Source organism: Lactuca sativa, chromosome 5 (assembly GCF_002870075.4).
Source record: "Lactuca sativa cultivar Salinas chromosome 5, Lsat_Salinas_v11, whole genome shotgun sequence".
NCBI classification, from domain to species: domain Eukaryota; kingdom Viridiplantae; phylum Streptophyta; class Magnoliopsida; order Asterales; family Asteraceae; genus Lactuca; species Lactuca sativa.
Genome location: NC_056627.2, coordinates 331,517,394 through 331,531,675, shown reverse-complemented (window position 1 = coordinate 331,531,675; position 14,282 = coordinate 331,517,394).

Here is a 14,282-nt window from a genome sequence, read left to right as displayed (position 1 = left end):
TTTTGGTATGCAATTATGAAATCCTTTTCTTTTAAAAGTAGTGTCCGTTCTAGAAAATCCAATATTTTCCTTAATGTGTAAACGTAGTCTTAAAACCCAAAGACCGGAATGTACAAATAATTTGTCATATTTATAGCAAAACAATGCAAGTTTAAATTAACATAAACTCGTTTGATTTCGGTGAAATCCCCGTAAATTCTATGTTTGTTAATACTTAATGTGAGTTATTATAACCATGCTATGACCTAGGTGGCCTGAAACGACGTTCTTCAGGCGTCGGAAATGTTATGATATTTGTCACCTCAGACCTGCCGGTCTAGCTGTTGCATGCAACTCAGGTGTGGGTTTGTCAATCCCAATATAGATCTATATACATCTATCATGCTCTCCCTCTAGGAGACCCTGGTTACAATACATGACTTATTTGTAAAGTGAAGCGAATGTCTCACAAAGTCATTAACAGAATTACGTGTTGTGTAATGAAAATCCTCTTTGTATAAATGTACCCTTTTGAAGTGTATGTATTATGCAATGTATCATAAACTATACCTATTATAGTGTAACGTCCCAAAAACACAATCTGAAAATTTCGTTTAATTTAATAATAAAAACCATAGTCGAATAACCTCATATAAAAATCATAAGCAATGTATCTCAAAATATTATAACAACTGTCAAGTATATCAGAGTATAAACATCCCAGGCGGAACAAATGGTGTGTGCACTGCAATCTTCCCGAGCTCCTCTTTAGAAAAACGGAGTACCTGAAACCAAAACTGAAAACTGTAATCACGAAGCTTAGTGAGCTCCCCAAACTACCACATACCATACAATAACATATAAACACATATTGGGCCTTGCCCACTGCATCAGACCGAAGTCCGGAACTAACCAGGACCATGCCCTCTAGCCTCTGCATCGGACTGAAGTCCGTAAACTCCATCGGACCGAAGTCCGTAAACTCCATCAGAATGAAGTCCGGAACTGATTGGGACCTTGTCCCCTGCATTGGACCAAAGTCCGGAACTAACTGCATCGGACCGAAGTTCGGAACTGACTGGGACCTTGTCCCCTACATCGGACCGAAGTCTGGAACTAACTGCATCGGACCAAAGTCCGGAACTGACTGGGACCTTGTCCCCTGCATCGGACCTAAGTCCAGAACTAACTGCATCAGACCGAAGTCCGGAACTGACTGAGCATAGAATAACATAAACATATCAACTAACACGTATACTGCATACTGCATCGGACTGTAGCTCGGAACACATAACACATAATCCTGTCTGAGTCACGAAGACATCAAACATACTAACTACTGCATCAGACCAAAGTCCGGAAACTACTGCTAACTAAATGGGCCGACATTATGGCCTTAGACCCGTTCCTACTGGAAGGTAACTCACCTCACACTGGTGAAGTCCCGTAGAATCAATCCTACACTGCTGAGGTCCCGCAGACTCGACCCCAGTTGCTAGATGACAGATCCCCAATCTGTCAACATCAAAATAACACCCAATTAATAATTGGGTTCCACTACATAACTATAAATACATACTTTGGATAATTACAACATTACCCCAAGCTTAGCTTACCCAAGCCCAAGACCCAATCCATAGGCCCAAAGTCAACTAAGGATCAAAGCCCAACATATGGCCCAATTTTCCAAATTGGCCCCAAGCCTCTACATGGACTTCCATTAAGGCCCAATTGCTCAGTCCGGTCCAACATGTCTCATTCTAAGGGCCCAATATCATACAACCATCGAGGCCCAAACTATGGCCCATCTATGGCCCAATTTTCCAAATTGGGCCCAATCCTTCATATGGGCCTTACCCTAGAGCCCAACTAATTACTCTAGTCCATTTGCTTATTCTTGGATGGCCCAACACAAAGCCTAAGTGAAATTAGGGTTTCACATAAAATGATAATTAAGGTTAAGTGTTTCTCACTTAACCCATTAAGGGCTTAACCCACTAAGGACTTAATTCATTAAGTCCATTATTACTTAGATTAATTTCTGCCAATGATTATTATTTAATATTTCACTTATTAAATAATTCTAGTGTGTGTCCTGATAATTTCTTAAAGATTAGTATTTCTCAATAGCCCATTAAGGACTTAGTCCATTAAGTCCTTTATTCTACTAGATAAATGGCATGGAAAAATTTGAGCTTAATTCACAATCCAATCGCAATGGCCCACAAGTGGGCCCAATAAGTTTAAGGCCCAATACTCATAATTAGGGTTTTCTACCCAAACATGGCCCAATAGGCCCAAAACCAATCTCTAAGCCCATTAGGGTTTGCTAACGGGGCACCACCCACTACCACATCGGGTAGTGGTGGTCAATGGCGGCTCACGGCGGCGGCCACCACCTTACGGTGGTGGTTATTATTATTATTATTATTCCATGCTAATTACAGTTACAAGGTTTTATCCAAAATAACACACACTCACTAATCACACACACTAATTAATACACACACACTATACTAAATAATCACACACCCGCAACCACCTAAGGGTGGCCGGCGGTGGCGCTCGGCGGCAGCGACACGAGAAGGCGGTAGCGGCGGCAGAAGGTGGTGGTTGTGAATCTCTTTCGGTTTCCCTGCCCAATCAAGAATCCATACCACATTAGACTTAGAAAATATGTTCATACACCTGCTAAACCACGCACACAGCCACCTCTCCACGGTGGCTGGTGACGGCAAAATAGATAACAAGGCGGCAGCCACCATGGTTGGTAACCATGGTCGTGTTTCTCGGGTATTTCCAGCCAATCAACACACACACCTGCCCCACCATAAATGCCTACAACAACATGAATGAGCGAACACATACTCCCACAGCTACACCTAGGTGGCGGACGTCGCTGGAAAAGGCAAAAATGGCGACTATGAAGGGCAGCGGTGGCAGAAATGCTGCATACAACTCTGACACACCGAAAAGGAACAAAGGGCAGGAGAGTTAGGTTGCGATTTGACTTTATTGAGAGGTTCAGGTCATTCGCAGCTCGCTATTCGTCGTTCACGGCTTGAACTCCGCCCTCGGCGATCTTCCCCGCTATCCTCAACGTCTTCAGCAGCTGCATGCAATGTAACAGTGGCACTCGCCGACAAGGCAGCAAGTGGAACCGGTGGCTCACGGCGGTGTCACGGAGGTGGCGCCGGAAGAGGTTAACACGATGGTGGAGGCTAAAGAACTTTCGGCGATGTCGGCTGTAACTATGGGTTAGATTTAGGGTTAAACGGGTGTTGATGTCTATATACCCTCGTGCCATAAAATTTTCTCCATAGTAACCTCTTTGGTCCCTCCGTTCTCTTTTTCTTTCAAAATGAATCCGAATTTTACCTTTTTAACCCCTAATTCCATAAATCTTTACAATATAAACCCAAAATTTACAATTTATCCCTTGCTTCGAAAATTCCTTCTATATTGAGTCCTAATTGTTACCGCACAGCCCCTGTCTTCAATATTACTTACAAATGAAGTCCAGATTTATACTTTTACCCACGAATAATCCTAATAATAACTTTTGGCTCCTAAAACCAACATCTCACTGAATATTATGGATTTTAGGGCTACTACACTTGAATAAATTTTATCTATTTATTTATTAAATAAATAGGGTGTTACATATAGTTTATCAAAACAAGGGTAGTAGTAGTAATGTATGTAAACTATACTTAACATAGTTTATCCAAATGTTTGTATGTAATGGATGTACTTTGACTATAACAATTTGTTATTTCTATTTTTACCTAGCAAAATCCATTTGTTAACTGTTGTATGTCCTTATACTAAGACAAAATTTCATATAATGCAATAACATATAATCACATAAAGATATACACCTTGCTCTACATGTTACAATGTGTAATGAAATTGATAGCATTTTTCTGTTGTTAACAATTTCTATTACTGTTCTTAGAAAATTTGTAGAAAAATCATCAAAGGTCCAAGTTAGAATCCGTAAATTCTGAGAGTTTGGAAAATGAGTCTAGTTTGTTCATAAATTTTCTCACGACTTTTAGTGACCTCCAACTTAGGTGAAAACGTCCATAATCACAGACTGGTCCGGATTGGTTCTTGAAATGATAGACAGTTTTGTAAAAATCACCATAAATTTTAGAAAAATCGTATGGAGATGTGCAAGTAGCCATTTTAAAGCTAAGAACCTGAACTACTTTCACCTTTTACATTTTTGAAAACTAAAATGTTTTAGTTGACCAAAACAGTCCGTGAATGGAGTCCAACTTTTCTGATGTAAGCTGTTAGAAACATTTAGTTGTGTTCTTGGTGATTTAACTTGTATTCCCCCCTTAAAACTTAAGAAAAATATGAAAATATAGGGGTATGAACTCACCTTAAATGGTTTCAGTAGATGAGTGTTGGAGATGAGAAGTGTTCAACTCAAGAACACTTGAAGATGCCTAGAAAATTTTCGAGAATCTAACACCAAAATGATGGAATTTGTGTAAACAATCTATGATTGGAGTAGAGTGGAGTGTAATTATCACAAGGAGGATGAATTATACATACCAATAATGTAAGAAAGCTTGATGATCAGCCTTTGAATCTCGAAATTGATGGAGAAAGTTAGAGAGAAAAGTGGAGTTTGATCTTTGGTGAAATGAGAGCAAGTGAGTGAGAATGAGGAGAGAGGATGAGTGTTCAGCTCTAAAAACGTGGGGATGACTTGTGAGATAGGGAAAAAGTACAAGGAGGTGACAGGGTATGGTGGAGAGGGGTGTGGGTTGGTCATAGAGTGGGTATGGTGGTTGCTTGTGTCATAAGCTAAAGGAAAGTCAACACTCCACCTCAAATATTCACCCACTAGATTTTATTCTTAAATAAAGATTTCCATAAAAATATGTTTAAATTATGAATATTTAGGGTCTTATATGTTAAAATATGATTTTTGGAGAAAATCCCGCATTAAAATCACGAAAAACGGGCTCAAAACGCTAAAAATGTTGAAAACCGGGCAAAAATGGCAAAAATTCGGAATTCTGGCTGAAGTCGCGAAGGTTCGGCTCCTAAGGAGCTTAGAACCAAAGCTGAAGTTCGGTTGATCAAAAGGACCGAAAGTAGAGAAGAGACTGAGAGGAGAGGAAGAAAAGAACCGAAGGTGCGAAAGCGGGGAGAGGCGAGGCTCGATCTCGGTCCTTGGTAGGTTCGGCTCACGGTCCCAGGGTTTTGGTCTTAGAGGCTTCGGCTTCCAGTGGGTTCGGTTTCGGCTGCTGGGGCTCGGTTTCGGTTCTAGGGTTTCGGTTGCTAAGAGGCTTCGGCCTCTAAGAGGAGTTTCGGCTCCTTAAGGCTGTTTTTCGCGTTTTTACCCCGTTTCAAGCCGTTTTTGACCCGGTTAAGGGTCGGGATGGCCCGAATGACTATAAAAATAGTTACGGGAACTTTTGAGAGAGATTTGGGAGAGATTTAAAATAGAGAGAGATAGAGTGAATATGATTGAGAGAGGTTTCGTTTGTGACATTTTTGAGTGTCCAGCTTCGCATTGCAAGTTCCGTAAACCCCATTAAGCCATGTTTTAGTGTCCTACACACTCCCGATGAGTGTGTAACAGTGTTTTATCGCTTTGGTTCAATGTTTAGCATTATCATGGTTGTGGAAATTTAAACATACGAAATTTCCAAATGATGTTTTCTCATTAAAATAGTGTGTTGTTTAGTAATTACACAACGTAAACCCTAATACACAAGGGCTAGTTGAGTTGTCCGGTTTGACTTGTTGACTTTGTTTGACTTTGACTTGACCTGAAATAGACTATTGTCACATCATCCCCCCGTTAGAGGGAATTTCGTCCCGAAATTTACATTCTGACTGGGACTTCAAGAGTTTGGGAAGATATGCCGGTATTTATTTTTCTCATTTGATCTTCGCGTTCCCAGGTGAACTCAGGTCCCCGTTTAGCGTTCCAACGGACCTTCAGTATGGGAATACGACTTTTTTTTATTCGCTTGATCTCTCGATCCATGATTTCCACTGGCTCCTCCATGAAATGGAGACTCTCATTTACTTCAATTTCGTCGAGGGGTATCACGAGAGTCTCGTCGGATAGGAACTTTTTCAAGTTTGATACGTGGAAGGTAGGGTGTATGTTATTAAGTTCTTGTGGTAATCAGATTTTGTACGCCACGGGACCAATCCTAGCAAGGATTTAGAACGGTCTGATGTACCTCGGGTTTAGTTTCCCACGTTTACCGAAACGTATCATTCCTTTCCAAGGGAAAACTTTCAGTAGTACCCGATCTCCAACCTGGAATTCCAAGGGTTTGCGTCGCTTGTCTGCGTAACTCTTTTGTCGATCACAGGACGCCTTCAGTCTTTCCCGAATTTGGACTATCTTTTCCGTGGTCTCCCTTATGATTTCAAGACTAGTGAGGGTGCTATTAGGGACTTGCCCCCTAGCTAGCTGAGTATCCCCCACTTTGGCCCAACACACGGGTGATCTGTACTTGCGACCGTAGAGAGCTTCGAATGGAGTGACTTTAATGCTAGTGTGATAGCTGTTATTATAGGAGAATTCGATAAGCGGTAAATGGGTATCCCATGCCTTACCAAAGTCTATCACGCAGGCTCTCAACATGTCTTCTAATGTCTGAATGGTGCGCTCACTTTTCCCGTCGGTTTGTGGATGGTAGGTCGTACTCATATCTAGCCTAGTTCCCAAAGATTTCTGTAGGGACTGCCAGAATCGCGAGGTGAATCTACTATCTCGGTCGGAGATAATGGATATTGGTACACCATGCAGTCACACAATCTCCTTGATGTACATCCTGGTTAACTTCTCCATCTTGTCGGTTTCCTTTATTGGTAGGAAGTGCGCAGACTTGGTCAATCTGTCTACGATCACCCATATGGTGTCAAGCCCACTTGATGTCTTAGGCAACTTGGTTATGAAGTTCATGGTTATCCGCTCCCACTTCCAATCAGGTATATCCGGCTGTTGTAGTAGTCCTGAGGGCTTCTGGTATTCTACCTTGACCTTGGCGCAAGTCAGACACTTGCCCACATAGGTAGCAATCTCAGCTTTCATGTTCGGCCACCAATACAACTTCTTGAGCTCTAGATACATCTTATCCAAACCTGGATGGATGGAATATCGTGTCTTGTGTGCTTCATTCATGACAATGTCTCAGAACCCACCGAACTTCGGTGTCCAGATCCAGTTCATGAGGTAGCGAGCTCCGTCCTCCTTGACTTCAAGGTTTTTATCCATCCCTCTCAAAGCCTCACCTGTCACGTTTTCTGGTTTCAAGGCTTCAAGTTGAGCTTCCTTGATTTGTGTGAACAGGTGCGAATGGATCGTCATTGTCACTGACTTCACCCGGCGACCCGAATATTCCTTTCTGTTTAGGGCATCGGCTACAACATTGGCCTTTCCCGGATGGTAGCGGATTTCGCACTCGTAGTCGTTCAGTAGCTCTACCCATCTTCTTTGTTGCATGTTGAGCTCTTTTTGATTGAGGATATGCTAAAGAATTTTGTGATCGGTGAAGATGGTGCATTTTGTGCCATGGAGGTAGTGTCTCCAGATCTTCAAGGCGAATACTACTGCCCCCAATTCGAGGTCATGGGTAGTATAATTAAGTTCATGGGTCTTAAGTTGCCTTGATGCGTAAGCAATGAACTTCCCTCTCTGCATGAGCACGCATCTGAGGCCTTGTTTTGAAGCATCGCAATACACCACGAAGTCATTAGTTCCTTTGGGAAGAGACAAGATCGGCGCGCTGCATAGGGCTTGTTTTAACGTTTGGAAAGCGACTTCTTATTTATCTTCCCACTTGAACATCACACCTTTCTGAGTCAAAGTGGTAAGCGGTTTAGCAATCTTGGAGAAGTTCTGTATGAACCTTCGGTAGTAGCCTGCGAGTCCTAGAAATTGTTGGATTTCTGTTGGCGTTGTAGGTACTGACCAGTTTTCGATCGCCTTGATTTTTGAGGGATCCACATGAATCCCTTTCTTGCTAACCACATGGCCAAGGAATCCCACTTCTCAAAGCCAAAATTCGCACTTTGAAAACTTAGCATAAAGCTTCTCAACTCTTAGAGTCACTAGTATTAGTCGCAGGTGTTGCCTGTGCTCTTCTCCGCTCCTCGAATAGACCAAGATATCGTCGATGAACACGATCACGAATTTATCTAGGAAGCGTCGGCACACTCAGTTCATTAGATCCATGAACACCGCAGGTGCATTTGTTAGGCCAAAGGGCATTACCACAAATTCGTAATGACCGTAGCGCGTTCTGAAAGTTGTCTTAGGAATATCATCCTCTTGAACGCGCAGTTGATGGTAACCCGACCTCAAGTCGATTTTCGAAAAGTAGCTTGCTCCCTGAAGTTGGTCGAAAAGGTCATCGATTCGGGGTAGAGGATATCGATTTTTGATGGTAAGTTTGTTTAACTCTCGATAATCGATGCACATGCGAAAGGATCCGTCCTTCTTCTTTACAAAAAGGACTGGTGCTCCCCAAGGTGAGAAGCTCGGTTTGATAAACCCTTTGCTCAACAGTTCATTCAACTGGCTGGACAGTTCTTGCATTTTGGCTGGTGCTAGGCGGCAAGGAGCTTTGGCTACGGGGGTAGCCCCGGGAATTAAGTCGATTCGAAACTCGACTTGGCACGCGAGTGGTACACCTGGAAGATATTCTGGGAATACATCAGGGAAGTTGCACACCTCGGGGATGTCTTTGATGTCCTTCCCCTCTTATTTCGTATCTACTATGTGGGCTAAGAACGCGTGGTATTCCTTTCGGAGATACTTTTGGGCTTTGACACAAGAGATGATTTGCAAATTTGCACTGGGTTTATCGCCATAGATGAGAAGGGTTTCGCCGTCTGGCAGATTAAGGCGAACGACCCTTTCGTAACACAGAATGTCGGCACGATGACAACTTAACCAATCCATACCAATGATGATGTCGAAACTTTTTATGGTGACCGACATTAGATCGATTTTGAACGGATGGTTATCTAGAGTGAGGGTACACCCTATGTATATATCATTAGCGCGCTCAACCTTTCCGTTTGCCATTTCTACAACGTATGAATCTTTTAATGACTGGGGATTTTGTTTTAGTAATGGTTTGAATTGGTGGCTCACGAAACTCCTCTCCGCTCCACTATCAAATAGTACGCATGCATAAGAGAGAAAGGTACCGGTAACCATTGTAGGATCCTTGACTGCTTCCCCATGTCCTATCGCCAGGACTCTCCCTACACCACTAGCATTAAGAGCTTGTGCTTTGGGGCAGTTTCTCTTGAAGTGTCCTGCTTCACCACATCCATAGCAGGTTTGGCTTGCCCCTGCATTGACAACTTGGTTGATCGGTCGCGCTGGCGCTTTACAGAAACGAGCGGTATGCCCCTTCATGTCGTAGTTTTTGCAATGTATTTCCTGACAAGTACCATTGTGGTGGAAGTTGCACTTGTTGCACTTAGGGAGATTTCTAGCATATTACTTCGGTGGTGTTGGAGTAGTAGCAGTGGTGGCAACACGGATAGCAACAGTCTGTTGCTTCTTGGCGGGGTCTTATGCCGGTTGTTTCTTTTTATTGTTCCATAACTTTCTCTTTTTGTTCCCTCCCCTTGCTTGATCGGAGGTGGTTGACACCGTGACATGGCTGGCCCGATGATCAATGAGTTATTGTGCCAGCTCCTTGGCACTATCAAAAGTGGTTGGCCTTGAGGCCAGCACGCTATCTTGAGTCTGGGGTGATAGACCCTAGAGATATCGTTCCACCTTCTTGCTTTCCAGTGTAACCATTGCCGGACAGAGGAGTGCTAGATCATTGAATCGGGCGGTGTAAGCTGCAAGGTCAGAGCCCATCATCTTGAGGTTCCACAGCTCCTGTTCTAATTTTTGCACCTCACCCCTTGGGCAATATTCCTTCAGCATCATAGTTTTCAAATCTTCCCAACTTAACGAGTTAGCCACGCAGAGTGTCAGCGATTTTACGTGGCCGTTCCACCAAGTGAGGGCCCTGCCGGAGAAAGTGCAAGCTGCGAATTTGACTTTGTCTATTTCGGGGCATGCACAGATCTCGAAGACAGATTCAGTCTTCTCGAACCACTGCATCAAAGCGATGATGCCCCCGGTTCCATTGAAAGAGTCGGGTTTGCCATTTGTGAAGTATTTATAGGAACATTCTCTCGAACGTCCTTGGCTATCCCCTTGGGTAGAGATGTTAATACCGCTCCCTGTCCTCCTGGCACCGTCAGTGCTGATTTGGGACATAGCAGCTGCCACTGTGGCTGTAACCGCAGCCTGGAACATAACGAGATCAAACTAGGGAGGCGGCGGGGGTGAATTTGTTTGCGTTTTCTCAGTGCGTCTAACAGATCTACGAGGTGGCATTTTTTCTACCATAGAAATTTTCAAAGATGAAAGGGACATAAGTCTTTTAGCAATTGGATATAAGTCAAGTGTCGCTGAATTAGTTCATTGGTTTCCAAGTATAGTATTTCCCGACTTTCATATGTTTGCATTAGCAATTAATTCATAGAAAAAGTTTATGCAATTAAACTTTTGAACTAAATAGTGGTGACTCGACGGAGTCATGTGTTTAGTTTCGTGTCTGACCCACTCCTAAGATTCTTTTGATGTGCCCCAGTTATGTCTAATTAAAATTTTAATAAACTGTTGATACTAATGAGTCTGTCCTAAGTCAACAACCAAACAAGGAACAGTTCCTAAGGCGGACTCACCACTTCTAGGTCGATTACTTCTTTAATTACACATAACAACGAGGTACACTTAAAAATCTTAGAGTTATCAGTTGTAAATTGTTTGTAATACCAAAAAGTAAAATCTCATGTCAACACCCAATGAAGTAAAAAGCATGCCAAACTCATTGATAACTTTTTAGTACATATTGTTTTGAGAAAATTTGACCTCATAAGGGTCTACATTACATCAATGCAAAAGATAGTTTTGACAGCACAAAAGCCCTTTGAATAGTGTAATCACTTAGTCGCAGGGTCAACCTACATATAAAAGAGTAGCACCAACGCATGCTCGAAAACCTATATTACAAAGATGTGTGAGTAGTAATGAGTCCTACTCACGACTATCCTTCCCTGGTGGAGCTTAGGATGATGTCGATACGCCTTGTAGTTCTACCAATCTCCATTCGGCTGCAACCATTTTCTCCTCGAGCACCATGTATCTTTCCCGATACTCCCTTGCTTCTGCTCGAGTAGTGAGAAGATCCTGAATGAGTTGGTCTCTGTAGTGGGAGTCTCGTTCCAGGTCTCAGGTGCGAGCAGTGGTAAACTCTATGATGACACTTAGCTCCCGGACCTGATCAGTCGTCGTCCTACCGCGATCATCCATAATCGCTATCTGTTGAGTCATGACTGGGAGGGCTCTATCAGCCAGTCCCCCATGGATGAGGTCGTAATAACCAAGTAGGTCGCCATATGGTGACCGCTGGCATTGTTGTCGGCTCCACCTTTCGATTGTTGTTACCCAACGGGGCTCAGGCCCGTTGTATCCAAAGCGGTGTGCGGGCACCCTCGCGATGTAAGGAGGGTTGAAGACTTCCGGTTCTTCTTCACTTTCGTCCTCATCCATGTTTATCTCGACGTCTTCCTCTTCTTCTTCTTCATCTTCCTCCTCTTCTTCTTGTTCTTCTTCGGATTCCTCTTCGAAATCCTCTTCGATTGGTTCTTCGGGCTCTTCTTTAATCAATCTGACATTTCCCTGATTGGGAAAATATGGGTCTCCTGGTAAGTGGAATCCTATCATGTCGTCTGCACGAGAATAGGGGTGTAAGAAGCAAGTGACAGTTAATAATAATAACATTGCGCTATAGCAACATACAAACACTCCTATAGTATTTTAAATGTTTAGATTTGGTTCTTAGAGCCTTCTTTGTAGAGTGAAGTTAGGTTATTAGATTTGTTGCCCACTATGACTATCCCCTAGTATATGTAAATCACTCCTCAGACATATATAGTTGATCAGGCTATATCCCTCCCAGACTTGATTCACATATACCAAGGCATACTCATGGTGTACAACTCCTATTCTTTTAATTTATGTTCTTCTAGTTATGACTCTACGCGGGTATGTAATGCATGTAGGTATACTTTTAAACGAGAAAACTATTTATTTTCTAAAAGTATAATCCGTTAAAATGTTTTAAAATCAGAGTCTTTTAGTCCCAAATGTGTTTATAGTTTGTATATCTTATGTGGTTTGATATACTTAATTCACTATAAATCGTGCTCTGATACCAATCTGTCACACCCCCAAACCAAGGATGGCGAAAACGACCGGGGGTGGAGGACTTCATGTATAGTATCATAACCACAATGGCAATAGTAATTTAATAAAACACAACCAACATATATATAATTGAAAGAGTTACATCATTGTATGAATTACATGTTTCCAAATCAATTACAATATGTTGACAAAATGTGAAAAGTTTGACGCCTTAACGTCCCATCCTCAAAAGCACTTGGTTATCTGTTTAGTGATTTCTTGAGAATACAAGTTGTTTGAAAAAGTGTCAACACAAAGGTTGGTGAGTTCATAAGCTTTTGGTATGCAATTATGAAATCCTTTTCTTTTAAAAGTAGTGTACGTTCTAGAAAATCCAATATTTTCCTTAATGTGTAAACGTAGTCTTAAAACCCAAAGACCGGAATGTACAAATAATTTGTCATATTTATAGCAAAACAATGCAAGTTTAAATTGACATAAACTCGTTTGATTTCGGTGAAATCCCCGTAAATTCTACGTTTGTTAATACTTAATGTGAGTTATTATAACCATGCTATGACCTAGGTGGCCTGAAACGACGTTCTTCAGGCGTCGGAAATGTTATGACATTTGTCACCTCAGACCTGCTGGTCTAGCTGTTGCATGCAGCTCAGGTGTGAGTTTGTCAATCCCAATATAGATATCTATACAACTATCACGCTCCCCCTCTAGGAGACTCTGGTTACAATACATGACTTATTTGTAAAGTGAAGTGAATGTCTCACAAAGTCATTAACAAAATTACGTGTTGTGTAATGAAAATCCTCTTTGTATAAATATACCCTTTTGAAATGTATGTATTATGCAATGTATCATAAACTATACCTATTATAGTTTATCAAAACAAGGGTAGTAGTAGTAATGTATGTAAACTATACTTAACATAGTTTATCCAAATGTTTGTATGTAATGGATGTACTTTGATTATAACATTTGTTATTTCTATGCTTTATCTAGCAAAATCCATTTGTTAACTGTTGTATGTCCTTATACTAAGACAAAATGTCATATAATGCAATAACATATAATCACATAAAGATATACACTTTGCTCAACATGTTACAAGGTGTAATGAAATTGATAGCATTTTTCTGTTGTTAACAATTTCTATTACTGTTCTTAGAAAATTTGTAGAAAAATCATCAAAGGTCCAAGTTAGAATCCGTAAATTTTGAGAGTTTGGAAAATGAGTCTAGTTTGTTCATAAATTTTCTCACGACTTTTAGTGACCTCCAACTTAGGTGAAAACGTCCATAATCACAGACTGGTCCGGATTGGTTCTTGAAATGATAGACAGTTTTGTAAAAATCACCATAAATTTTAGAAAAATCGTATGGAGATGTGCAAGTAGCCATTTTAAAGCTAAGAACCTGAACTACTTGCACCTTTTACATTTTTGAAAACTAAAATGTTTTAGTTGACCAAAACAGTCCGTGAATGGAGTCCAACTTTTCTGATGTAAGCTGTTAGAAACATTTAGTTGTGTTCTTGGTGATTTAACTTGTATTCCCCCCTTAAAACTTAAGAAAAATATGAAAATATAGGGGTATGAACTCACCTTAAATGGTTTCAGTAGATGAGTGTTGGAGATGAGAAGTGTTCAACTCAAGAACACTTGAAGATGCCTAGAAGATTTTCGAGAATCTAACACCAAAATGATGGAATTTGTGTAAACAATCTATGATTGGAGTAGAGTGGAGTGTAATTATCACAAGGAGGATGAATTATACATACCAATAATGTAAGAACGCTTGATGATCAGCCTTTGAATCTCGAAATTGATGGAGAAAGTTAGAGAGAAAAGTGGAGTTTGATCTTTGGTGAAATGAGAACAAGTGAGTGAGAATGAGGAGAGAGGATGAGTGTCCAGCTCTAAAAACATGGGGATGACTTGTGAGATAGGGAAAAAGTACAAGGAGGTGACAGGGTATGGTGGAGAGGGGTGTGGGTTGGTCATAGAGTGGGTATGGTGGTTGCTTGTGTCATA